At 43.6% G+C, this 23922-nt stretch overlaps 1 long non-coding RNA gene and 1 other non-coding gene across 2 annotated transcripts in view; both read left to right on the top strand.

Moving 5' to 3' along the window:
* LOC118899422 overlaps positions 1 to 23922 on the top strand; it is a 255792-nt gene that overhangs the window by 64442 nt on the left and 167428 nt on the right. The gene's annotated exons all lie outside the window — the stretch shown is intronic.
* TRNAE-CUC lies at positions 10302 to 10374 on the top strand. Its single transcript has one exon. It is a non-coding gene; the product is annotated as a tRNA-Glu (tRNA).

Genomic DNA, 23922 nt, shown 5'->3' with positions numbered 1-23922 from the left:
CCCCCCATTCTCCAAGCACAGCACCTCCAAAGAAGACAGTGCTTACGTGATGAAGAAGGTTGGTACCTAGGGATGTAACGTTGGTGAAAGTAACTCTCTTTTCGCGCATTATTGTATCACTCTACATGATTTGCCCATTCATCAGGCAATGAGAAAGGAGGGGATGCTCTTCTCCAAGGAAAGAAGTGTCAGCTGGGAGATGGGGGCGGGCGGTGAAGAGACAACAGGATTTCTGTAAGTGACTTCTCCAGTCCTGGTGACTTCTCATGACTTACGACAGCATATGGCCCCTGAGTAAGTGGGTAACTCTAGTATAACAGTCAACAAAAAAACAACAAAGGGGAATAATAAGTGTTAGCAAAGATGTGGAGAAATTGGAACCCTTGTGCATTACTGGTGGGTATGTAAAATGGTGCAGCCACTGTGGGAAGCAGTGTGGCAGCTCTTTAAAAAATTAAACACAGAACTACCATGTGATCCAGCAATTCCACTTCTAGGTATAGACCCAAAAGCATTGAAAGCAAGTACTCAGATACTTGTTCCTAGCATTATTCACAACAGTCAAAATGTAGAAACAATCCCAATGCTCATTAATACCTGACGGGATAAATAAAATGTGATATATTCATACAATGAATCTATATTTATATAATGGAATATTACTCAACTGTAAAAAGAAATGAAATTCTGACAGACGCTATAACATGGAAGAACCTTGGAAACCATATGCTATGTGAAATAAACCAGACACAAAAGGACAAATATTGTATGATTACACTTATGTGAGGTATCTAGAATAGTCAAATTCAGAGACAGAAAATAGAACAGTGGTTATCAGAGGTTGGGGGAAGAGAGGAATGGAAGTTATTCTTTAATGAATACAGAGCTTCTGTTTGGGATTATGAAAAAATTCTGGAAAGAGATAGTGGTGATGTTTTTTCAACATTGTGAATGTACCTAATACCACCGAATTGCAAACTTAAAAATGGTCAAAATGGTAAATTTTGTGTGTTTTTCCCCAATAAAAAAGCAAAAAGTTGGGGAAAAATAACTCGTATAGTTCTTTAAATGCTTTTGCACCCATCTTCTTTGATCCTCTAGGGTTATCCTCCCCTGCCATGCTCTTCCAGATCATCCTGTGCTCATCCTTTTATACCACTGATCCCAGAGAGCTAGAGTATTTGTTAAATTGTTGCCATCGCTAGACTGCAAGTTTTGAGAGGGCAGATTGTCTTCGTCTTGTTCACTGTTGTGACCCAGGACCTATTATGATGTCTGACAAAGAGTAGGAGTTCAGATATTCCTTGAACACAATAACAAGTCTTACGGATATGTTAAATGATAGCTAGAAATCTCAAGTCTTCTGACTCTAAATCTAGTCTTTTTTATTGGGGCAACTCCATATTTTCTAATGACTTCTCTACTTCCAAGTACTTCTAGCATTTTGGCCAAACTGTGTATAGGTATGGATGGTAGATTTATCTTTCCCTGAAATAGCTTTTGCAATGGGCACACTACTTTAGGTTTTAATTGTGAATTCCACTACAACCTTGAAGATTTTTTCCTTGTTTTCCTGACATCACCTTTCCCTCATCACCTATAAGATTAGTTCTGAAAATATTAAGGCGGAATTTCCCAGGAAAAAATGGAACTGACAGGGACTTCCCTGGTGGCACTGTGGTTAAGAATCTGCCTGCCAATTGGCAGGGGACACCGGTTCGATCCCTGGTCTGGGAAGATCCCACATGCTGCAAAGCAACTAAGCCTGTGCACCACAACTACTGAGCCTGCGCTCTAGAGCCCACAAGCCACAACTACTGAAGCCCGCGCGCCTAGAGCCCGTGCTCTGCAACAGGAGAAGCCACCGCAATGAGAAGCCCACGCACTGCAACAAAGAGTAGCCCCTGCTTGCTGCAACTAGAGAAAGCCCACACACAGCAACGAAGACCCAATGCAGCCAAAAATAAAAATAAAATAAAATAAGTAAATTAAAAAAAATGGAGCTGACAGATCTGCAGCAATACTCCTGAATAAACCAGAGATGTAATCACCCATTATCATATTTTTGTTGAAAAGTTTCCTCTTACTCCTCACATCCTCCATCAATCCAAAGAGTTTCTAAGGCACATTGTTTTCAGAATGAAGGTCACCTCAATACCAAAACTATATGGACGTTTCCAGATAACAGTTTCCAAATGCATTATTTGTAAACATTTGGAATTTGGTGGGGGGCTGTCAAAGGAAAGTAGCCGAAAAGCACAAGAATTCTGTCTGGGTCCCAGGAGGGGAGAGGAAGAAGGCTTGAGAGGTGAGGGTGTTAGTTGTGTGAACACAGAATGTGGTGGGCAAGCTCGTTGGCGCTATGACAGGACTGTCCCCACCAGAGGGCGATGTTGGTCTGTGTGAAGCCTCCTGGGTACCCCGTCAACCCCGGCACCAGCATCCTTTGATCATTGCGGTTTTGTCTTCTTGCCATTACTCTTTTTAGCTTTGGTGACCATAACCTTAGGAAAGCCTTGAGATCTGAGGTTTGGGCAATGGTTCAGGGTTTACTGGGAAATACCGTATTCACTTTCTCAGGAAGGAAAGAGCTCTTTCTAGTTGGCACCAAAGACCTGGGGACAGTGGCTGGAACTAAAATTAACAAGAAAGCTTTCAAGGCAAACAGCTCCATCTCTTCTCCCAGACACAGCTGCTTCTTCTCTTTGAACACTTGGCTTTGAAATCAAACCTATTTTCTGCAGGTTGGAAAGAAATGTGGGAGCAGGCAAGCCCTGTTTAAGTATGGCTTGTCTTGGAGAAGTGTGCTTCCAGGATTAAATTAGCTGAGCATGTGAGCAGATGACAGCCCAGAAAGACAGGGGAGTAATGTAATTTTCATTCGACAGCAAGCTAAGGGACATCTTTGTAGCGCATGCAAGAAGCCTGGGAAATGCCGGGCAGTCACGAATGCTAAAGCCTTTGGGATTCCTGCCAAGGGGATGTGGCTTACATGCTCCAGGCCATGACAACTTCATAGGCAACATAGAGAGTGACAGGTTGGCTTACGCCGGAGGTTTTACACTTTGTATGCTCGAAGGCACTACTTAGCCACCACTTCCTACTTTTGCAGACACCTCCACTTCCAGAGAGATTAGAAGACACCTTTTACCCTTGAAGTGATAGTATTCAGTTACCCACGTGAGTGCAGAAGTGGGCGTTGTGGAAAGAATTCTGTGGTCTCTTACCGTAGACGGCTGCTGGGGGTATTAATTCATGGATTTTTGCTTTAAAAGGTCAAGGCTCTTATTAAGAGTGGGGTGAACAGGAATCAGGCCTTGTGGCTAAGAGCTGGGGAGGGGTGGTTAAGAGGAGAATATGTACATTTACTGGACACTTGTGTCGTGTCTGCACTTTTCCTCTGTTAGCAACCTCACAGCCTTGTTGCATTGGGGCTTTTTTCTCCTCTTTTACCCTGTAGTCAACTTAGGAGAGTTTAAGGAATTCATCTGAACTCACAGGGTTAGAGCCAGGATTGGACTCAGGTGTGTCTGCCTACAAATTCCTGGCTCTTCCCCCCGCGCCCCCAGCAACACCGGACTCCTCTGGGCTTAAGGAGATCAAATCTTTCCACATGTGTAGCTCAGCTGCCGTCCCAGGGAAGGTGCAGAAATTGTTAGAGGGAGAAGTGGCCTATGGGAAGTGGGTGCATCCACATCTTAGCTTCTTTCCAGTATCAAGGGTGCAGAGTGGACCAGCCCCCAGACTGCTTCTCTCTTGGGAAGGTTACAGCCCAGGCCAGTGTGGTCTGAGAACCGTATTAATCAGAGCCCATGCTGTCAGGCTCCTGGGCCCAATCTGTAAAGTCTGTGTTCACCATGCAGAGGGCCCAGAGGCTTCTGGGAAGAAAATATTCCCTTGAAGAGGCTGTTTGTGGCTTCATTAAAACCTCTAGGAAGGAGTGCATTTTGGTACAAAGAAGAAATCATTGGGTCTAGGAGACAATGTGTAGCACTCAAATGTGTTCTGCTGACCAGCTTTGCCTGCATAGATTCTGAGGACGTGATGATGGTGATAAAGACAGGGTACCTGGCTACATGAGGTCCCCGAGCAGCAGCTTTGGATTTGGTCCACATGAAATCAGCATGACCTCTGGGTCAGGAGTAAAGTGGGAAGTGGTGAACTCTGGCCAGTAATATGGTGCAGACAGAGTCCAGGAGGTGGGAGGACCACCCGAGGCCTGAAGCAGTTTGCTCTGGGTGACTGCGAATCACTCATTATTTCTAAACGTGACCTGATACACTGCAGCCCCAAACTCCTCAGTCGTGGGAGGGGGCGCTTACCAAGACGCTGTCCTGTACGGGGAGAAGGTGAAAGTGTTCCCCCAGATACAATGCAGTTTAAGCCCCAGCATGCGTGGGACGGCCCCGTCGTGAGCCTTCCTGCCTTTGCTCCGCTGCTCTCGCCTCTCAGAATGCTCTGTCTTCTGCAGCTGGTTCAGTCCCAGTCGTTTTTCAAGACCCACTTGTCACCTCTCTTTTCATTTTTCCTTCCTCATTGTCAAACATGGCACCAAATAGCCTGTTGATAAGTCATAGCTGAGCTTGGCACTTACTGTGGTGAGAAAGAACACTGCGTTGATAGACTTCTCAGAGGGTCTTGGGTGGGCTAGGGCAAAGCCAGGACACTCATGAAGTTTTGAAGTCTTGTTTAAGGTGAGTCTTTAAATGCAGAAGCTTGCTTAGGATTGCAGAACGATCAAGATATGAGTCTACGATTGGTGGATACAGGAAGGTGAGGGTTTTGAGGACAGGATGGGAAGTGACTTGAATCATAAACAATGAATTTGATGTTATCTATGGAAAAGTTGATCCATTTTAAATGGATTTTCAAGGATGTTCAGCTATTTGCAAAAGGTGTCTTCCTGGGCAAGGGTTTCCTGGAAGAGTCAAGTCCTGTTGGGGAAGATGGCAGGATAGCCGCATCATACGATGTGAGCTGTGTGGGTGTGGATGGCTTTGGTTCTCACCGTCCACAGAAGACGACTTCTCCCGCCGTGGTGAACATAGCCGCCTGTTCACACCGCATCACAGCGCTCATCCCTGGACATGCCAACCTGTCTCCACATGTGTGTCTCTTGAGGCCAGAGCTTACAAACAATCAGACCTGCAAACATCGAAAATGCTTGTGGAATTAATGAAAGAACATTTTCAAATGTGGTCCCTACACCAGTAACGGGCTGTGTTACAGTTTACAGAGAAATTCTTCAATCCGTGTTCAGGTATGCTACTCCCCTGTCTTCCCTCCTCTTGCCCTGCCTCTGGCACTCAAAGAACATGGGAGAAAAATGTGATCAATTTGGAGAGAGGAAGAAGTATGAAGCTAAACCTCCTGCATTTAGTCGTCAATCAGAAGCATGGATGTATATTTCTGAGGGAGGGAAAATGGTCAAAATAAGCATTAACAATGTAATGTAACTTAGATAAACCTGGCGTGAATTGTTGGCAGACTGCCATTTTCTTCTGAATTACTGCATAAATTTCAAGCCGGGTTACTTTTCTGGCTACAGTATTATCATGCCTTCGTTTTCTTGCTTAATCTTCCAGAATCACTCAGAATGCAATGTCTGAGCTTTGCTACAGTAATTGCCGGGGAGGGAGCTTGGCCAGACTAATCAGGGGTCACTTCACGGGTTTTCTCCTGGGCTCACAGCAGTCACTAGAAAGGAAACTCGGCCAGGACTCAGAGCCCCTGTGTTATTTGCCGTTTGTGTATTCAGACAGCACAGGGGGAGCATCTTCCAGCAGTTTCTTCCCTATCCGCGACTCCATGTAGTATTGGAGTCTGCAGATTTTCTACTAGAGCCGTCAGTGAAAGGATGAAAGAAGGTGGGTGGTGGGAGGGAGCTGAACCAGGGCAGGATTACAGTAGTGCCAGATAACGAGGATGCCAATGATGCAGCGTGATGGATTCCCATTTGCAGAACGGCCTTGTCAATAAAAGCCCTTCCCATTTTCACTGAAGAAATTAAAAGGCAACAATCGATTCACTCTTCCTCCTGGTTACACGTGTGGGTCTCTTCTCTCTGTAGGCAATCTAGCTGACCAAATAGCAGGGGTATCATTTAGGGATGCAGAGTCCCGAGAAAGGGAGGAAGAAAACAGGTGGTGTGTCCACATTGGTCCACTGCTGGTCAGAAGAGCAGCTCTAGACGAAGGTGATGTCCTTTGAATAAAAGGGTGAAATTAGGAGTTAGCAGAGGATGGTCAATATCTTGGTGAAGAACAAGGAGAGGTGACTTAGTATTGACTAATAGCTGAAACTAATAGGTAACATTTATTGAGCCCGTAAATAATTTGTCTCACAACAGAATACTACACAGAAGTGAAAATGAAGAAATAACATCTATAACATGAACAAATCTCCCTAACATAATTTTAAGGGCCAAAAGTAGGTCCCATACATGTCATACGATACTCTTTTTTATAAGGTCTAAAAATTCAACAATACATTGTTAGGCATATACATGTTCATAAAAATAAAACAAAAAAGCTGGGAAATGATCCACACAGCATGCAGGTTGGTGGTTGTCTCTTTGGGAGAGGGAAGTGAGTTGGGAGGAGCTTATAGGTTGATGGGTTATTGGATGTTCATTATAAATAAATGCATAAAATAAAAGAGAGTGCTACATAGACAAATGATGGGCATGTGTCATGGGCCAAGGACACAATTAATTCCAATTCTGTGTACCTGCAGTGGACACAGACACAGACTCAGATACAGATATCAAACAAACAGCCGAACACAACACATCAGACACTGAGCACGTGCCCTGGGCAGATGCTGGGCTCAGCATCTTGTACGTGCCATCTCATTGACTCCTTATGACCACTTTATGACATAGGTATGTTATAAACCCCATTTTACGTACAAGGGTATTAGGCTCAGAGAGGTTAAATCACTTGCCCGAGGTCCTGTGGAGGTCGGATGGTAAAACCAGGACTTGAACTAAGTCTAGCAGCTAAGCTCTATCTCTGTCGTTCAGAATTCCTAGCTCAGTTCCTTCTCGAACCTTGACGCTCCCTGGAGCTCCTCACTTTGGTTACACCTGCTGCCCTAGCACCTAGCATGTTATACAGCACTGGTCGGTCCGTGTGTGTGAAACACCCAACATCTCCTTTAGGCTGACGCTGCCACTGTGGGCCCTGCCCAAGGGAGTGGTGCTGGGTGGTCCTTACACGGACGTGTCCACTGCCTGACTCGATGTGAACACCTTACCCACCAGGCGTCTTGCCATAGTCTGGTGGTTGTTCTGTGAGATGGTCTGAGGTAGGGAACTCAGCCTCGGAACTAAGGGTGCTAAGCTAATCAGCCTTGATCTCCCAGAATTTGGATGGTAGGGTATGCACAGCATGGACCAGCTGATGGAGAATGGAGACAGCAAAGGAGAGAGAGGTCATGAGAAGCCAGGCAGGGCCTGAGACAGACCAAGAAAGGGACACAGAACATAGTTATGGCCTGTGATTCTCTAGATACATGTATATACTACACTTGCCCACCATGTCACGTGTTCTCGTGAATGCAGTAGAAAGACGAAGCAGGAGTAATTATGGATGAGATATGGCGAATTCCCTTTTCTTTATAATGTGTGCAAAAGACGGTTGTAAATGCACCTGCTTTTCTCAAACTAGAGATTTCCTTATAGCAACCCTTTCTTAGGACTGACTTAGAGGCCACAGAGCATCTGGAGAGCCCAAGGAAGAAACTAGCATGAGGAAATAAAATTAAGTTGAAAACCTCCTTTGACATTTAAGAAAAGTCAACAACCATCTAAGTGATGAGAGAGACCAGAAATATAACTGGCTGAATGTCAATTTTAAAACTAGAAAGATAGCTGCTACTTTATCTCACTGAGCAGGTGTTTCTGAGCAGTAAGTAACTCACGGACGGACTATTAAACTTTAATGCTTGTGATAACAGCGAAGGGCATGTTGCCGCCCTCCTAAGAATACATATATATGTAAATAAACAGCAATTGCCAGCATTTATGCTTTGCACCATTTTCTTTTCACGGTTGTTTTACTGCGTTATCTTTTGCTATTATCTTGACCACAAGCCCCTGCTGCATGAAGCTGATTTGCCATCGTGGACAGAACAACCTAATGTAATTAACTATCTGGGAAGTGTACAGTGATCATTTCCACATAAAAAAGCTTCTCTCCTTGAATGGACACCCTCCCAATAAGGCACTGATTTCACTGCTTGTAAAACAGGGGATGAGATGCTAATTTTTCCTGGAGTGGGGAAGCATGTTTTTTCCCTGCTTTCTTTATTTAAACTCATCATCTCTGTGAGGTTTTTATTGAAATAGTAATTATGGCACATCAAAATGACTTTAAAAAATATACAGAAGAAAGAGATGGAGCAACGTTAACTGGAAAAAGTTTAGATAGGAAGAGAGGTGCTATTTGCATCCGCCCGATGAGAGTTATTACCTAATAATGAGGCTTTGCACTCCTAGTACACTGGCTTTTGTATCTGAGCCTTTAAAAACCATGAGCTAATGAAGCTTCCTTCCTGCTGTCATTGCCAGCTGATGAATGGAGAAAATAAGCCACCAGGACCAGGTGAACTTGGCTTTTCTTCAGTTCAAGCCGCTTATTAATGCCATGGTTTGGAATAAAACTTAGAAACTCCACCTCTCGGGTTCTCGTGCTCGTTTGTTTCTGAAGGGTAGAAAAATCAGCCACTCCAAAACATGCCATTTATGTTGAATTAAAGTTACTTAAGAAACAGCCGGTGCCAGTAGGACTCTCTGATCCTCCTTTGTCCCCCAAAAGCATCTCCCATGTGAACGATGCCCTTCCTGTACCAGGAGGAAGAGAGACATCCTCATCACCAGAGATTCAAGGCTGAGAAGGCTGTACAAACAGACCTTGATACTTCTCCACGAATTTACTACCCCAAGCCCAAATCCCATGTTTTGTCAATTCTTCACAAATGTATCGCCTCTTTGTCCAAAAGGTATACCAGCTGCCTGCTTTGGTTACTTCTTTGAGTCTCCTATTCTTCTGGATTGCCGTACGTGTGAAATTTGTTTTCCTCCCATGAATCTGTCTTGCGTCAATTTAATTACCAGGCCAGCCGAAGAACCTCGACGGGAAGAAGGGAAATGTTTTCCTCCCTACCCTTCCTTTTTCTGGAATGCTCAAGGTCCTCATTCTCTGCCCGGTACAGCGAGGTCATGTAACCGAAAGTGGGGTTCAGCTGCTTGCTGCACAAAAGCCAATAAAGAGGCCAGGTTGGTGGAAAGGAAAGTTTGCTTTATTTTGGATGCTGGCAACCGGGGGAGGGGTGGGAGGGCAGACGCCTGTCCAGAGGCCGACTCCCCCCAGCCCCCCCTGCGGACAGTCAGGGGGCAAGAGCTTTTGAAGACGGAGGGGCCTACAGGCAGAAACAGCACAGTCACCTCTGACAGTCATCTGGAAATTGGTCATCGGTGGTCCAACCAGCATCATCTTCATTGCTTTAGATACAGTTAATCTTCAGTTCCAGGTTTGGTTTGTTTCCATTTCTTTGAGGCCAGTTCTCGGAATTGTGGCAGCTTATGTCGTGGCTACAGCCTGGGCATCATGTAGTTCACTTCTTCCACCTGGTAGGGGTTTCAGTATCTATAAGACAGCTCACAGGATACGGCTCAGAATATTATCTATAGCCCTTGAGGAGGACCTAAAGGTCCTTGATGACTAAACTATTATTATTTGGTCTCCTTTGGCTGTTTTCCTTTGTCTCTGCAGTCTCTCACTTGTCTGATTAACTTTGGCTAGAGTTCTTCCACAGACAAAAGGCAGGCTGAGGACACCGGGTTAGGGTTAGGGTTGCGGGGGGGAAAGGACCTTAGGGTCCTGCTCCGTTTCAGTCCCAAGGTGCAGAGATGGTGAGGAGTAGTGGTGCCGTGCTGGGAGCCGGATGTGAGAACTCATACCCCGTGGGGCTTAGTGGACTTCGCGGTTGAAACCAAGTCCTCTCATGGAAACGAGGAGGGGAGGAGAGTGGCACAGCTGTGTGCAAGGGCAGTTGTTACATAGTCCGGAATTTGCCCGCTGGTTGTTAAATCTGAGGTCGCTGGAAATCAGTCGTAATGGGAGTATTTCACCTCGGATATCAGCAAACACTGCGGTTAGGGCTCCCTCACCGCCACCTGAGGAAGGCCACCCTCCCCTACGCCCCAAGCCAGTTCACCAGCACACCAACCAGAGTGTGTAAAGGGAACTGAGTTTCTGGGGTGTCAGAAGAGTCCTTTAAAACTGTTTTGTGGGAATTCCCTGGTGGTCCAGTGGTTAGGACTCGGCGCTCTCACTGCCGAGGGCCTGGGTTCAATCCCTGGTCGGGGAACTAAGATCCCACAAAAAAACTGTTTTGCATCCTGCATGAAAAGTAGGGTGTTATAGTCATAAATCAGAAGGTGACACTGAAATGGAGAGAGAAAGAAATTCCCTGGGAGTTTAGGAAACTTGAGTTTATGCTGTAAATGCCTGTGAAGTCAGAGTTTTGGGCCATCAATTAGGTGGTTTGGGGAAAATCTGTCACCAGAATCACGAAGTGAGCCTTTACCTTCCCTGGGAGTTTTGCCTTATTGTTGTGTCCTCTTCCATCTCCATTCGGTTCCTGTCATTGATCCATTAATTCATTCAACAAGTTAGTGTTAATTCCTCCCTGAAGGAGTATTTTTATTTTAAATGGAAAGGCAGGAAGAAGCGGCCCAAACAATAAGCTAATGCTTAATTTAACATTTTGTGCAGATACTTTCCTACACATTTTATAATTATTTACTGATTTAATCCTCAAAAAACCAATTAGGTGCATATTACTAGTATCCCTGTTTTACAGATAAGAAAACAGGTTCTGAGAGTTTTATGTATCTCTCTTTTGGCAGTGCCTGGACAGAGCTTGCTCAATTAATATGTAGACAATAACCTTTACATAGACATCTGGGTGCTAAAGAAGGCCATTCTGGGGTCTCTTTTTGGATTCTGTAGAGGAAAGAATACTGAATTAGAAATCTGAATACCTGCATTCTAGAATCCTCCTCTGCTACTTATTTCATCTCCTGGAGACTCTCTTTTTCATGCAAATACAGATAATATCTCCTTTGTTTTCCTTCTTTGTTTTGGTGAGGGCTGAGGAGTCAATGTATGGAAGAGCTTTCTGGTTCATGGTGAGTTGTTTTGCAAATGTAAAACTAATTTCGTTTTCTTCTTACTTGAGTTCTGTCTGCATCCCTTTTTTCTTACCGTCAACTTTTCCCCGTGGTCTCCATCAGTCTAAGAGATTAATTTCTACGCCAAAGAAGGTGATCTTTTAAGTTATTTCCTTAAAACTTGCTAAGATCCTCGAACTGACAAACAGTATTTTATAAAAATGCCGAGGTATCACACTGATGTGCAAATTTATGCCTAATTCCTGGGAGAGGGGTCTCAGGTCCTCAGAACAAGCCTTAACCCATTACCCTGGCAGCAATCCAGGTACATACATACGCGCGTCTGTATGTGCAGTACATGCATTTAAACTGATGGGGGAAGCGGAGATTGACAGGACCAGCCATACGGCGAATGACTCATGCAGCACCAATAGCAAAACTGCGAGTCATCACCTCGTCTGCTGCTCTGAGCCTGCTGCAGAGAGCAAGGTCCTATCAGCCCATCGCATCTACTATCGCCCTTGTCTTCCTAATGTCCTTTCTGCTCCACCCACACACCCTCGCCTTCTCTCAGAGCCTCAGAGCCCCTGGACCTCATCTCTCAAATCAGCCTCCAGGTCTGTCCGTCCACTCATCCCAGGAGGAAAGCCACCTTTCCGACACCGAGTTGCTCGTTCTGCCCCCTGGGTCATACCCACCCACTCTAAAGGAAATGTGGCGTCCCTCCCCACACACTGGGCAGGATCCTTCAGCCAGGGAAGGGCCAGCTTGCAGAGGCAGAATCGGGTCCAGCAAGCACAGCAGACTTACCCTGCTGACAGCTTAAACTCTGCCCTGGGTTTTAGTGGTGGCTCTACGTCTAATTGGCCAGTGTTGGTTTAAACAACCTAGAACTAGACTGTACTGTTCGAAGTCTGCTGCAAAGAGGAACACGCTTATAGGTTAACATGACTGAGCATTTATTAAGTGCCAGGCACTCTCCTCAATGATTTACAGGCATTATCACTCTTAATCCTCCCATCAACCCAGGAGGTAATTACTATTCTAATTCCCATCTTATAGGAGAACCAACAAACACAGAGAGGGAAGGCAAGTTGCCCAAGGCCACACCCTCAGTAGAATTGAGGAGCCTTACCCAAGAGTCTACATTCTTCAACACATTCCTCTATTCCACCTCCTCCAAAAGTGCTTGGGTGTATTACTTTCTTCCCACAGTGTAATGGCAGGGTGGGCTGTGTTAAGCAGAATCTTAAGAGGGGCCCATCATCCTGGTGTTACACCCTGCATAGTCTCTTCCCCTTATGTGTTGGGGGACAGGGCCTGGGACTTGCTTCTACCGGTAGAATAGGGCAAAGGTGATGGGGTGTCGCTTGTAGGACCTCATTGCCTTATCTGAGCCTCGTCTTAGCAGCCTGGAGTGAAAGAGACTCCGATGCTGGCCTTGAAGAGGCAAATAGCCATGACCCGCCCATGGAGAGGACCACATGGCAGGGAGCTGCTGGAGGGCTTTAGGGCCAGAAGGCCGTCTCTAGCCAACTGCCAGTGAGAAGCAGAGACCCTCAGTCTGCAAGGAAGCGAGCCCTGTCAACCGTCTGAATGAGGTGGAGTTGGAGCTTCCCCAGTCGAGCGTCTCGGTGGGAATGCAGCCTGGCTCACACCTTGCTGGCGGCCTCATGAGAGTCTGAGCGCAGGGCCCAGTTAAGCCAGGCTGGGATTCCTAATACACAGAGTCTGTAAGACGATAAATAGGTATGATTTAAGCTGCTGGGTTTATGGTAGTTTTTTTGGCTGCAGTGGAAAACTAATCCAGGCTAAGGAGTTTGCCCAAGGTCGGATCCTTAATAAAAGACAGAGCTGGGATTTGAACCAGTTCAAATCGGAACACAGGGCACTGCCACAAGTGCCATTTCTTAGCCACTTCTTTATTCTGCATCTTTCACAAGTATATTTATAGGTGATTTCCTGTTCAATAATGTAATTATTCCTTCAGCTTTCTACTGCTTTAGCAACTCATAGCCCGTAATGTTCTTGACAGGAGAGAACTTCAAGGGGCATTTGATAATACCTTTCAGAGAGCTCATCCCCTCTTTGACTTTCTTTTGGTTGTTGACAACACTGCCAACTGCATGTGTCACAGTCTCTGGCCACTTGAGACCCACTAGTGCCCTCACAGTAGTTTCAGGTTTTGAGGGGTCTGTACGATGTCCCCTAAATTACATAATATTATATCATAGGTAGGAAGATTAGATCTCTACGAAGAAAGCCATGAAGATTTTAGATGTGAGGAAATGTAGAATGTAAGAATGACATTTAAAGCACTTAGCTGGAGACGCTAAATAAATAAAGAGACCAAACAGGAAAGAACGCTGACCAGGATAAAGGGCTATTTTGGCCTTGGGGTAGTATGTCAGATCCCTTGTTAAAAATGATTTTATAATTTGTGCCCTTGAGTCCAGTCAGAATCGGTGACATAATTTGCAGGACCCAGTGTCAAAGGAAATGCAGGGCCTCTTGTTCAAAAGTGAAGAATTTCAAGGCAGTGAGAGCAGGACATGAAACCAAGCACGGGGCCCTTCTGAGTGGGGAGCTGTGAGAGGCTGCACAGACTGGTCCCGTGAGGCCAGCCCTGAGCACAGTTCCCACGAACCCGAGGCGTCCTGGGTCTCTGGTGGTGATTGTTAGACGTGTATTCCTATTGTAATAACTCTTTTTCTCTCTGTGCGTCTTACCTGCTCACTTACTCAAAAGCGCTCTCAAGCCGATACCTAGAATTTACACGATGTCCCCCTTCCATCCCATCTGCCCTTCGTTACACTGGAGTGGGTTTAAAAAAAAATTTTTTTTTAATTTTTAATTTTAATTTTTAAAATTTTTATTTTATATTGGAGTAGAGTTGATTGACAATGTTGTGTTAGTTTCAGGTGTACAGCAAGGTGATTCAGTGATATGTATACATGTATCTATTCTTTTTCAAATTATTTTCCCATTTAGGGTATTACAGAGTATTGAGCAGAGTTCCCTGTGCTATACAGGAGGCCCTTGTTGGTTATCTGTTTTAAATATAGCAGCGTGTACGTGTCAATCGCAAATGGACTTATTTACAAAACAGAAACAGACTCACAGACTTAGAGGCGAACTTATGGTTACCAGGGAGGAAGGGCTGTGGGGCGGGCAGGGATAGATTGGGAGTTTGGGATGCACTGGAGTTTTAATCTGTGAGGTAGGGAGGGCTCTTATCTTTACAGATCAGAGAACTTAATAGCAAAAATGGTTAATACTTTGCTCAAAGTCACACAGCAAATGTGGTTCCCTTTTATCTGCATCTTCTCCTCATAGGATCGTAAAGCTAAGTGAGGGCCAATTTCTCATCCTTGTCCTTATTTTGTGCCTCCTGCCCTCTGCCCCAGCCCAGCCCATCGTCCTAGTACAGTGTGGTGCCCTCAGGGTGGTGGCTCAGGATATACTGATCATTTACGAGGTTGGTTGAAATTCATTGGTATGACCCAGGGAAGAGGCTTTTTGTGGGGATGAGTGGAATGGACTTTCTGGGAGGTGACCAAGCATTCCAGTCCCACTGCCACCCGGATCCTGGTTTTCTCCATCCCATCCTTTGTTCCTTTCTTTTCTATAAAGCCCTTGGGGAAAAGATTTCTTCCATAAGAAGCTATGTCCTTATGTCCTGTGACAGCTCCTTTTATGAACATTGTAACTGTTTTGAGAGGCATTTGGAGGTTTAAGCAATGAGGTTGAGGGGATTCAACTTTCCTGTACCATCAGATCACCTGCAGCCTAAGGTGCCAAGGCAGGCGGGGACTCAACTTTGAAAGGACTTAGAAGTCCTTCTTCAGCACAGGCTGCCTTCGTTTCTCTTCCATCCTTCTAACCCCTCAGTCTACTGACAGCACTGTCTGTAGTCTATAGCTCTCCTCCTGTTTTCAACACTGTTTGGGCAAAATCTATTTGATTTCTGCTCATATTGTATGATTACAGTTAAATGTGTGGTACAGTCCAGTTATGAACTTTTAGAGCTGGGACTTTAGACTAATTTAACCCAATCTCCTCCTTTCATCAAGAGGAAAACCAAGGCATTGCAGTTTTTAGGATAACACGACAATCACCAGCAAATCCACAGCCAAGACTCATGGCTTCTAATTGCACATCCACTGCTGTTTCCTGCACACCAAGCAACTCCTTTCTCTATGGAGTTATTTATTATCTTCCTAGCTATGACCTCAGCATGTTTATTCTTCCACGGTTGCCCTTGGTCCTAAGGTATATTAAAGATCATTCTTCTTCAGTTGTGCACATGACTCCACACCAGGACTGTGTCCAGATCATCCGTCTTGGATTCATCTCCTCTTTCCCTCTTCTTTTTGCAGGTGTGGGTGGGTGGTAGTGGTGATGAATACTAAACAGTTCCAATTCATTTATCCCTTCTCAGTATTTCATCTTTATTGATACTCAACTGTTAAAATTACACAAATTCTAACTTGAACACTTTCTAAATATTTAAGACCCAGCATGTTTAAAAGAACATAAAAGACCCCTCCCTCTCTCCTCCCATTCCCTTCAGCCTCTGCTGGCTTCTGCCCTGTGGTGAACTTCTGTCCTTGGATGCTGAGCACCAATGATGATTTCTACTGCATAGTCTGTCTTCTTGTCCTCATAGTTTACCTTCAAGGCATCCTCTTTTATGGTAGGATTTCAAAACTATGAGGCTCCAATTCACCATACGTTAGATACATCTATTAACATGAATTAAGATTAGGTCTACAAGTGTCCAGACTCTAACTTTCTCCATATTGTCCTCTCCATTTCCTTCAAATAGGAGCTAGGTCTTTGAGAAGAAAAATGGAAGAAATATGAGATCAGCAAACTACCCTTGACTTATTGGCTGACATTTGGTGCACAAATCACCACAACCTGTACGTGGAGGGAATGTCCTTTGGAAAGAAACACATTTCTGTCACGGTTCTCTCCCTCCAAGCTGAGCTCTGGGACTCTTCTGGGGGTCTAGCCATGCATTTTATCATTTCATAAGGTCTGATAATATCCCAAGATAGATTCCCTAGGTCAGATGAGTAGCTGCCCCAGTCAAGACTGGGGGTATCTACCCATGAAGAGGCTCTGTCTGCCAGGAAATGGAGAAGGGGAGAGAGGAACAAGTATCCAGAGCTGCTGCCTGGCTGATTCCTGGAAGGTTAGATTCTCGGAATCAGAGGGAAAGCTGAAATCAAGGGTTGATGGCCATTGAAACACCGTGGTAACTGCCAGAGATCTGTGTGTGGAGGCACATCAATGACAAATGAGGCCAGCAGGAGTGTGCCATGTGCCGGATGGTGTGTCAGGACCTATTCAGATGCAAACCTCAGTCGGTGGCATCTCCAAACTGTGTTGTCTTTTCTTTCCCATCATTTTGCATAATCCAAGTCCATAACTCACTCACGTCTATTTTTATTTTCTAACCTACTTCTTTTATTCCTTCTGCATGACCCTTGCCAATGAACTGGGGGAGCGCAGCTGGTCACATCTGTGCTGAAACCCAATTGGACAGAATGCTGATGTGTCCACAGCTCCACTCTGTCTGGACAAAATGGCCTAGAGGTCAATTCTATAGGTTTGCATATGTGGTGGGGTGTGTGAGCGTGTGCGTGTGTGAGCGTGTGCGTGTGTGTGCGCTGCAGGATTGGCTGCAAGCCTTTGATAACAAACTGAACAATACTGTTTATATTCACATGGGGAAAGACTTGACGACAGTACTGAGCTCTTCACAGCGTAATTACAACTTGCTGAGTGCTGCGGCTCTGGTGAACAATGAAGATATAATCAGTGCACCTATTTGTCCTCCTGGATTCCAGCTGCTAAAGCAATTTCTTTTTCACAGAACTAACAATTTGGCAGTTCTTGTGAAAATCCACCGTTTCCCCCCTGAAATCCTGTGAAATGGAGCTTGCCGGAGGAAACACTGTGAAGGCAGCCTGGTCCCTGCATCATCTCCATGAAATTAGGCAGATCATATTTCCAGCACCGCTAGCCTGATTGCATGTTTGTTTAAAATGACAGTTGATGTTGTGTATCTCTTTCATTAGGGAGGCTCAGCGATCTTGACATTATTAAGTAACGGCAGCCTTTCCTGCATGTAAACACGAATCCACAGAGACATCTCAGATAGCTCTTGAAGGAGAAGAAGGCTCTTGGAATGTGGGGAACCAACAGAAGGATCTCGGCCATATTTGCAATTTGGCAGGTGTATTATTAGCCACTCACAAGCAAGTCATTTTCCACGAGGCCTAAACACCAAGGTTCAGAGGGCAGCCATCAACGTCTGGGTTCAAGCACTTAAAGTGGCCAAATCAAGTAGAGGGGAAACGGGGGACTTCTGGAGGAGAGAGGAAGCCAGGGTAGGGCTCATTGACTTTCTTTTCTCTTGTTCTTGGAGCCTGGCTGCATTAAGCAGCTAATGCTGGATAATGACTTACACACAGACAGGGAATGATCACTTTGTTTTCTGAATATTTTGAATTGTATAGGCACCCTGAAGCCTTGATTTTAAGTGATCAGAGTTTTGTGGACTGGGAGACCTGGATATGATTTTTATGGTGTTTTCTCCTCAAGTGTTTTTAGGGTAGCCTGTTGCTACCCCTTTCATACCTAGGGTGCCCTCCATCAGAGGCCTTTGTGACGGTGGAACGTGGTGACACTCACTTCTGCTCCTCAGTCAGACTCATTTGTGGCTGTCCCTTCCTGGCCGGGAGTCCTTGCCGCCTCTCTCTCAGGCCCTGACCCTCTGCAAACCTGCTTAGCTGCCCGAGAGAATATTCCAGCAGAGCCTCTGCTCCTGCTCGGTTCTTGCCCAGCCATCTTCCTACTCATCCCATGCGGCTCCTGGCCTTGGGCCGGGTCTAGGTCTACACCCCGCCCCAATTCCAGCCACCTGTCCTCTTGGAGGGCTTCCCCCGAGAAGTTCACACCACGCTGTGTCCTTAAAGAGGCAACCCCAAATTAACTCTTTGCTGACCTCATGTGGTCCACTGTGGTTCCACACAGGCCTCCAGCCCCCAGTCCCATCCCTGTGTTGGGAATGGAACCAACAGCAGGGCAGTCATGATTCTTGTGAGAAGAGAGGGGTGGGCAAAGGAGTAAAATTATGCTTAGGTCTATAAAAGAGGAGGAATGACCTTGGAATCTCAAAATCATTGCTGTCCCCTCCCTCTCTCCTCTCTCCTCTTCCCCACAGAAGTCATTAATTTCACCTTGTAGATCCTTCTCCAGAATGCGGAGTGGGAGGGTAGGGAAGGTGTTCCTGCCCAGACGAGTGTGCTCGAAGCCACCACATACCGCACGAGCGCAGTAGAGAGTCTATTGTAGATAAATGGCCTCCAGATGGGGCAGATGTAAACGTAATTACATGGACCACCACGGAATGCTTGAATACACACTTTACTGAACTGCCCAAGATGCTGGTCCAAAATCAGCATGAGACCAAGAAAGCTCAATTTCAGAGAACTTGCATTATGTTATCAGTACACCCTGGAAATAGTAGCATCCATCTCCACATAAGAGGATTTTAGTCTGGTTTGCCCAAGACAGTCTCCATTTACATCCAAAGTCCTGGGTGAATTATTAAGAGCACCTCCTTTCACTTTGAAAAGTATTCTGATTTGGATGACAAATTACGTGGTCATCCTACCTGCAGGTTACTTGGTGTCTTTAATTGTCCTAAGCCCCAGATGAGCAACAGTCAAAAAGTTTAGAGAAATGATTTTTGTGTCCAAATGAAGAAGGGTTTGGAAAGTGAGTTTATTAAGAGAACACGTGAACAATAAGAATATATAATCAAGCAAAATACTGGAGATAGAGAAGAGATGACAAAAACTAGGAGGCTCGAGGGAAGTAAAACTTGGAAAGACTCTCAGAGGTAACAGTAAGTAGGAAACTTTCACGGCTACTCTCCTTGGGAGGAAAGAGAGTAATTATTTGCTTCAGCATTTGGACATTAAGGGTGTTTATTAATCAGGAAACTTTGATCTCTCTTCCTAGACCCTTGTCCCTTTGGTTTTCTTGAGGGGTCTATTTGGGTAAAGGATCAACCAGGCCCCTTGTCAAAGGAAGTGATGACATATTCTTCTTGTTCTCCAAAGTGCTTTTGTGGGAATCATCAATTTCTTGAACAGGAGAGTTGAGCTGGCGTTTGATCAGACAGGGGAAACCCACCAACTGCAATAGGCCCTTTGTCCATCTGGAAAATTACTGAACTGCAGTACATCAAAACTATACACAAACAGAAATCAATTGCTCGAGATCCCAGCTCTGACCACAAAGTCAATAAGAATGACAAGAATAAATTTGTTCTTCCCTTAAATGCTCTTAGAACACAAATGGAATGGAACTCAAATATGGCGAGATGTGTAAGAGGGGCCTTTGAAGACTGAGGATGAAGAAGAAATGAGAGAATCCAAGAGAGGATGATGTGGTCAAGGAAAAAAAGAAATAGACCAAGGAGGTAGATATGGTGGAAATTACCAGAAAACAAGAGGGAACTCCTCTTCTTCCTGAAACGTTGTATAAACTATTTTTCTATAACATTTTTTTGTACCTCAAAGGAAGAAAAGGATAAATAGGTAATTGCTAGCAGCTCTGTTATACTTGCCAGAAGGTGGGAAATGGGGATATTAGAGCCCTATAGAAAAGCATGCAGAATCATCACATTTAGGCAAAGTAATCATGATGATATATAAAAATAGTAATAATAGCTCATTCTTGTTGGACTCTAAAGATGTGTCAGGCATTTTCTGAAGTGCATTATGTTTATTAATTCATTTGATTTTTACAACTATTTTATGGGGTAGATCCTATTATCATCCTTATTGTACAAATGAGGAAACTGAGGTACAGAGAGGCTAAGATAATTATGCAGGTCACATAATCAGTAAATGTCAGATTTGAGATTTAGGACAATTGGTTGGGATTGGAGATGAATGCAAGTTCTTGGTTCCATTCAAGATTCAATGCATGGAGCGAGGGACATTGTGGAAGTTTTCCAGAGCCTAAATATAGAAACAAAGACACCTCAATCTCATGTATGTATTCAGGAAAGAAAACCAAGAGCCCATGATTGTGAGTGAGGTGAATGGATTTCCAGATATAAGTCACCCAAGATGTATTTGTGATCAATTCAACCTGCCCCCTTAATATTCATTATGGATGTGTTTCATAACTGAGCTTGTTATATTATTATTATCGCTTTTTTATAAGCATACTTGCCTGATATGTTAGCCTGAGGGTTGGAGATGTGGAGGATAGGTCAGACTAATATTTTATGAAACAGGTTTCTGGAGAAGAATTGTGAAAAACAATGATGGGGATTCATAAGGAGAAGAATATGTGTCTTACAGAATGGAGAGAATTCATCAAGCTCTGGCAGCAAGACCACAGAGCAAAACCAGGTCATGAAATTACAGGAAAATGCTCTGAAGCTAAGCTGACCAACACTCTTGTCCTGATTTTCTATTGCCTTTGTTTATCACTAGTAAAGCAGTTCTAAAGTATCTTTTCCCTCAAGGAGCTTATTATCTAGCTGGGAAGATGATCTTCATAAAAGTGTGTATGCTAATTTCAACCCACGTAGACTGCAGACTCTTCAAGGTCAAGACTGTATTATCTCAAGTAAAAGGAAATCCAACTAAAAGTGGCTTGACCAAGAAGACACCTATTATCTCACAAAGAGTTCAGAGACATGGTATGACCATGTTGATTAATGTGCTGCTTCAAAGTTATCCAGAGCTCCAGGGTCCACTTCTCTGATTTTCTTGACTTTTCCCTCTTGGTCTCAAAATGGCTGCTGCAGTTCCAGGAATCACAGACGATGTCAATGTCCAGAGTCAGAAAAGGAAATATCTATATCTTTGTTTCCTTTTTAAGAATAAGCGAGACCTTACAAGAAGTCTTTCCACATACTTATCCTCATCAGTCATAGGCCAAGGTTGCCTCATATGCCCAGGACTAAACTGCTAACTTGGCAAGGCAGAATGAAGTTACCATGATTGCTGGCTTAGACCAGCAGGTCTCAAACTGTGGACCATGGATGTGTGGGGCCTCCAAGATCCTTTCAGAGGGTCAGCAGAATCAAACAGTTTTTGTAATAAGATTAAGACATTATTGGTCTTTTTGACTGTGTAGATATTTGGTATAAAAGCAATGATGGGTAAAACAGATGGTACCTTATCATGAATCAAGGCAAAGGTATCAAACTGCACAAATAGCCACTGTGTTCTCCACTGCCATAAGCTCATAGTCTAGAAAGATGCCAGTTTCACTTTAAAATATCCTTGATGAAACAGTAAAAATGACTAATTTTATTAAATCTTGGCCCTTAAATATTTTTTAAAAATTTAATTTGTTTTAATTGTTAATTAAAACATGGATTTATAACATAAGTTTCATGTGTACAGCATTATATTTCTACTTCTGTATACCCTACAACATGCTTACCACTAAAAATTAATTTTCCAGGGTACAGTTGATCCTCTTTCCCCATTTTGCTCTCCCCCAACCCCCTCCCCTCTGGTAACCACTAGTCTGTTCTCTGTATTTATTTTGTTTTTGTTTGGTTTAGTCTGTTCTCTGTATTTATTTTGTTTTTGTTTGGTTTATTAGTTTTTAATATTCCACATGTCAGTGAAATCATACGGTATTTGTATTTCTCCATCTGACTTATTTCACTTAGCATGAAAACCTCAAGGTCCATCCATGTTGTCACAAGTGGCAAGATTTCATCTTTTTTTATGGCTAATAATCCATTGTATATATGTATACATATATATACATTTTCTTCATTCATATGTCGATGGGCACTTAGGTTGTTTCCATATGTTGGCTATTGTAAATAATGCTGCAATGAACATGAGGGTGCAGGTACCTTTTCGGATTAGTGTTTTTGTATTCTTTGGATAACTACTCAGGGGTGTAATTGCTGGATCATATGATAATTCTATTTTTAATTTTTTGAGGAAGTGACTGCACCAATTTACATTTCACCAACAGTGTCAGAGGATTCCCTTTTCTCCACATCCTTGTCAACACTTGTTATTTCTTGCCTTTTTGATAATAGCCTTTCTGACAGGAGTGAGGTGATATTTCACTGTGACTCTGATTTGCATTTCCCTATCAGTGATGTCTTTTCATGTGCCTGTTGGCCATCTGTATGTCTTCTTTGGAAAAATGTCTATTTAGCCCCTCTGCCCATCTTTTAATTGGGTTGTTTGTCTTCTTGTTGTTGTTGACTTATATGAGTTTTTTAATATATTTTGGATATTAACCAGTTATTGGATATATCATTTGCAAATATCTTCTCCTATTCTGTAGGTTGTCTTTTCATTTAAAAAAAATTTTTATTTATTTTTTTGGCCACACTGTGTGGCTTAGTTCCCCGACCAGGGATCAAACCTGGGCCCTCAGCAGTGAGAGCATGGAGCCCTAACCACTGGATCACCAGGGGAATTCCCTGTCTTTTCATTTTATTGATGGTTTCCTTTGTTTTGCAGAAGTTTTTCAGTTTGATGTAATCCTATTTGTTTGTTTTTGCTTTTTTTCCCCTTGCCTGGGGAAACATTATCTAGAAAGATACTGCTAAGACCAGTGTCAAAGAGTGTACTGCCTATGTTTTCTTCTAGGAGCTTTATGGTTTCAGGTCTTACATTCAAGTCTTTAATCCAGTTTGAGTTAACGTTTGTGTATGGTGTGAGATAGTGGTCTAATTTCATTTATTTTGCATGTGGTTGTCCAGTTTTTCCACCACTTTTATTGAAGAGACTATCCTGTCACCATTGTATGTTCTTTGCTTCTTTGTCATAAATTAATTGTCCATATATGCGTGTGTTTATTCTGGGGCTCTCAATTCTACTCCTTTGATCTGCGTATCTCTTTTTCTGCCAGTGCCGTGCTGTTTTGATCACTATGGCTCCGTAGTATAGTTTGAAATCAGGGACTGTGATACCTCCAGCTCTGTTCTTTTTTCTCAGGATTGCTTTAACTATGCAGAGTCTTTTGTGGTTGCATGTGAATTTTAGAATTTTTGGTTCATTTCTGTGAAAAATATCCTTGGGATTTTGACCGGAATTGGATTGAATCTATAGATTGCTTTAGGCAATAAGGACATTTTGACAATGTTAATTCTTCCAACCCATGAGCACAGAATATTTTTCCATTTATTTGTGTCTGCCTCAGTTTCTTTCATCAGTGTCTTACAGCTTTCAGTGTAGGGATCTTTCACCTCCTTGGTTAAATTTATTCCTAGGTATTTTATTCTTCTTGTTGCAATTTTAAATGGGATTGTTTCTTAATTTCTCTTTCTGACAGTTCGTTGTTAACATATAGAAATGCAACAGATTTCTGTATGTTGATTTTTTATCTTGCAGCTTTATTGTATTTGTTTATTATTTCTAATAGTTTTTTTTGTGTGTGTGGCATCTTTAGGTTTTCTATGTATAAAATCATGCTATCTGCAAATACTGACAGTTTTTTTTTTTCCTTTCCAATTTGGATGACTTTTACTTCTTTTTCTTGCCCAATTGCTCTGGCTAGAACTTCCAATACTGTGTTGAATAATAGTGGTGAGAGTGAGCATCCTTGTCTTGTTACTGATCTTCGAGGTATAGCTTTCAATTTCTCACCATTGAGTATGATGTTAGCTGTGGGTTTATATGGCTTTGATTATGTTGAGGTGTGTCCCTTCTATATCCACT

Source organism: Balaenoptera musculus, chromosome 8 (assembly GCF_009873245.2).
Source record: "Balaenoptera musculus isolate JJ_BM4_2016_0621 chromosome 8, mBalMus1.pri.v3, whole genome shotgun sequence".
NCBI classification, from domain to species: Eukaryota; Metazoa; Chordata; class Mammalia; order Artiodactyla; family Balaenopteridae; genus Balaenoptera; species Balaenoptera musculus.
Note: the sequence above shows the minus strand (reverse complement) of the source record. Positions and strands in the feature narration are given on the sequence as shown.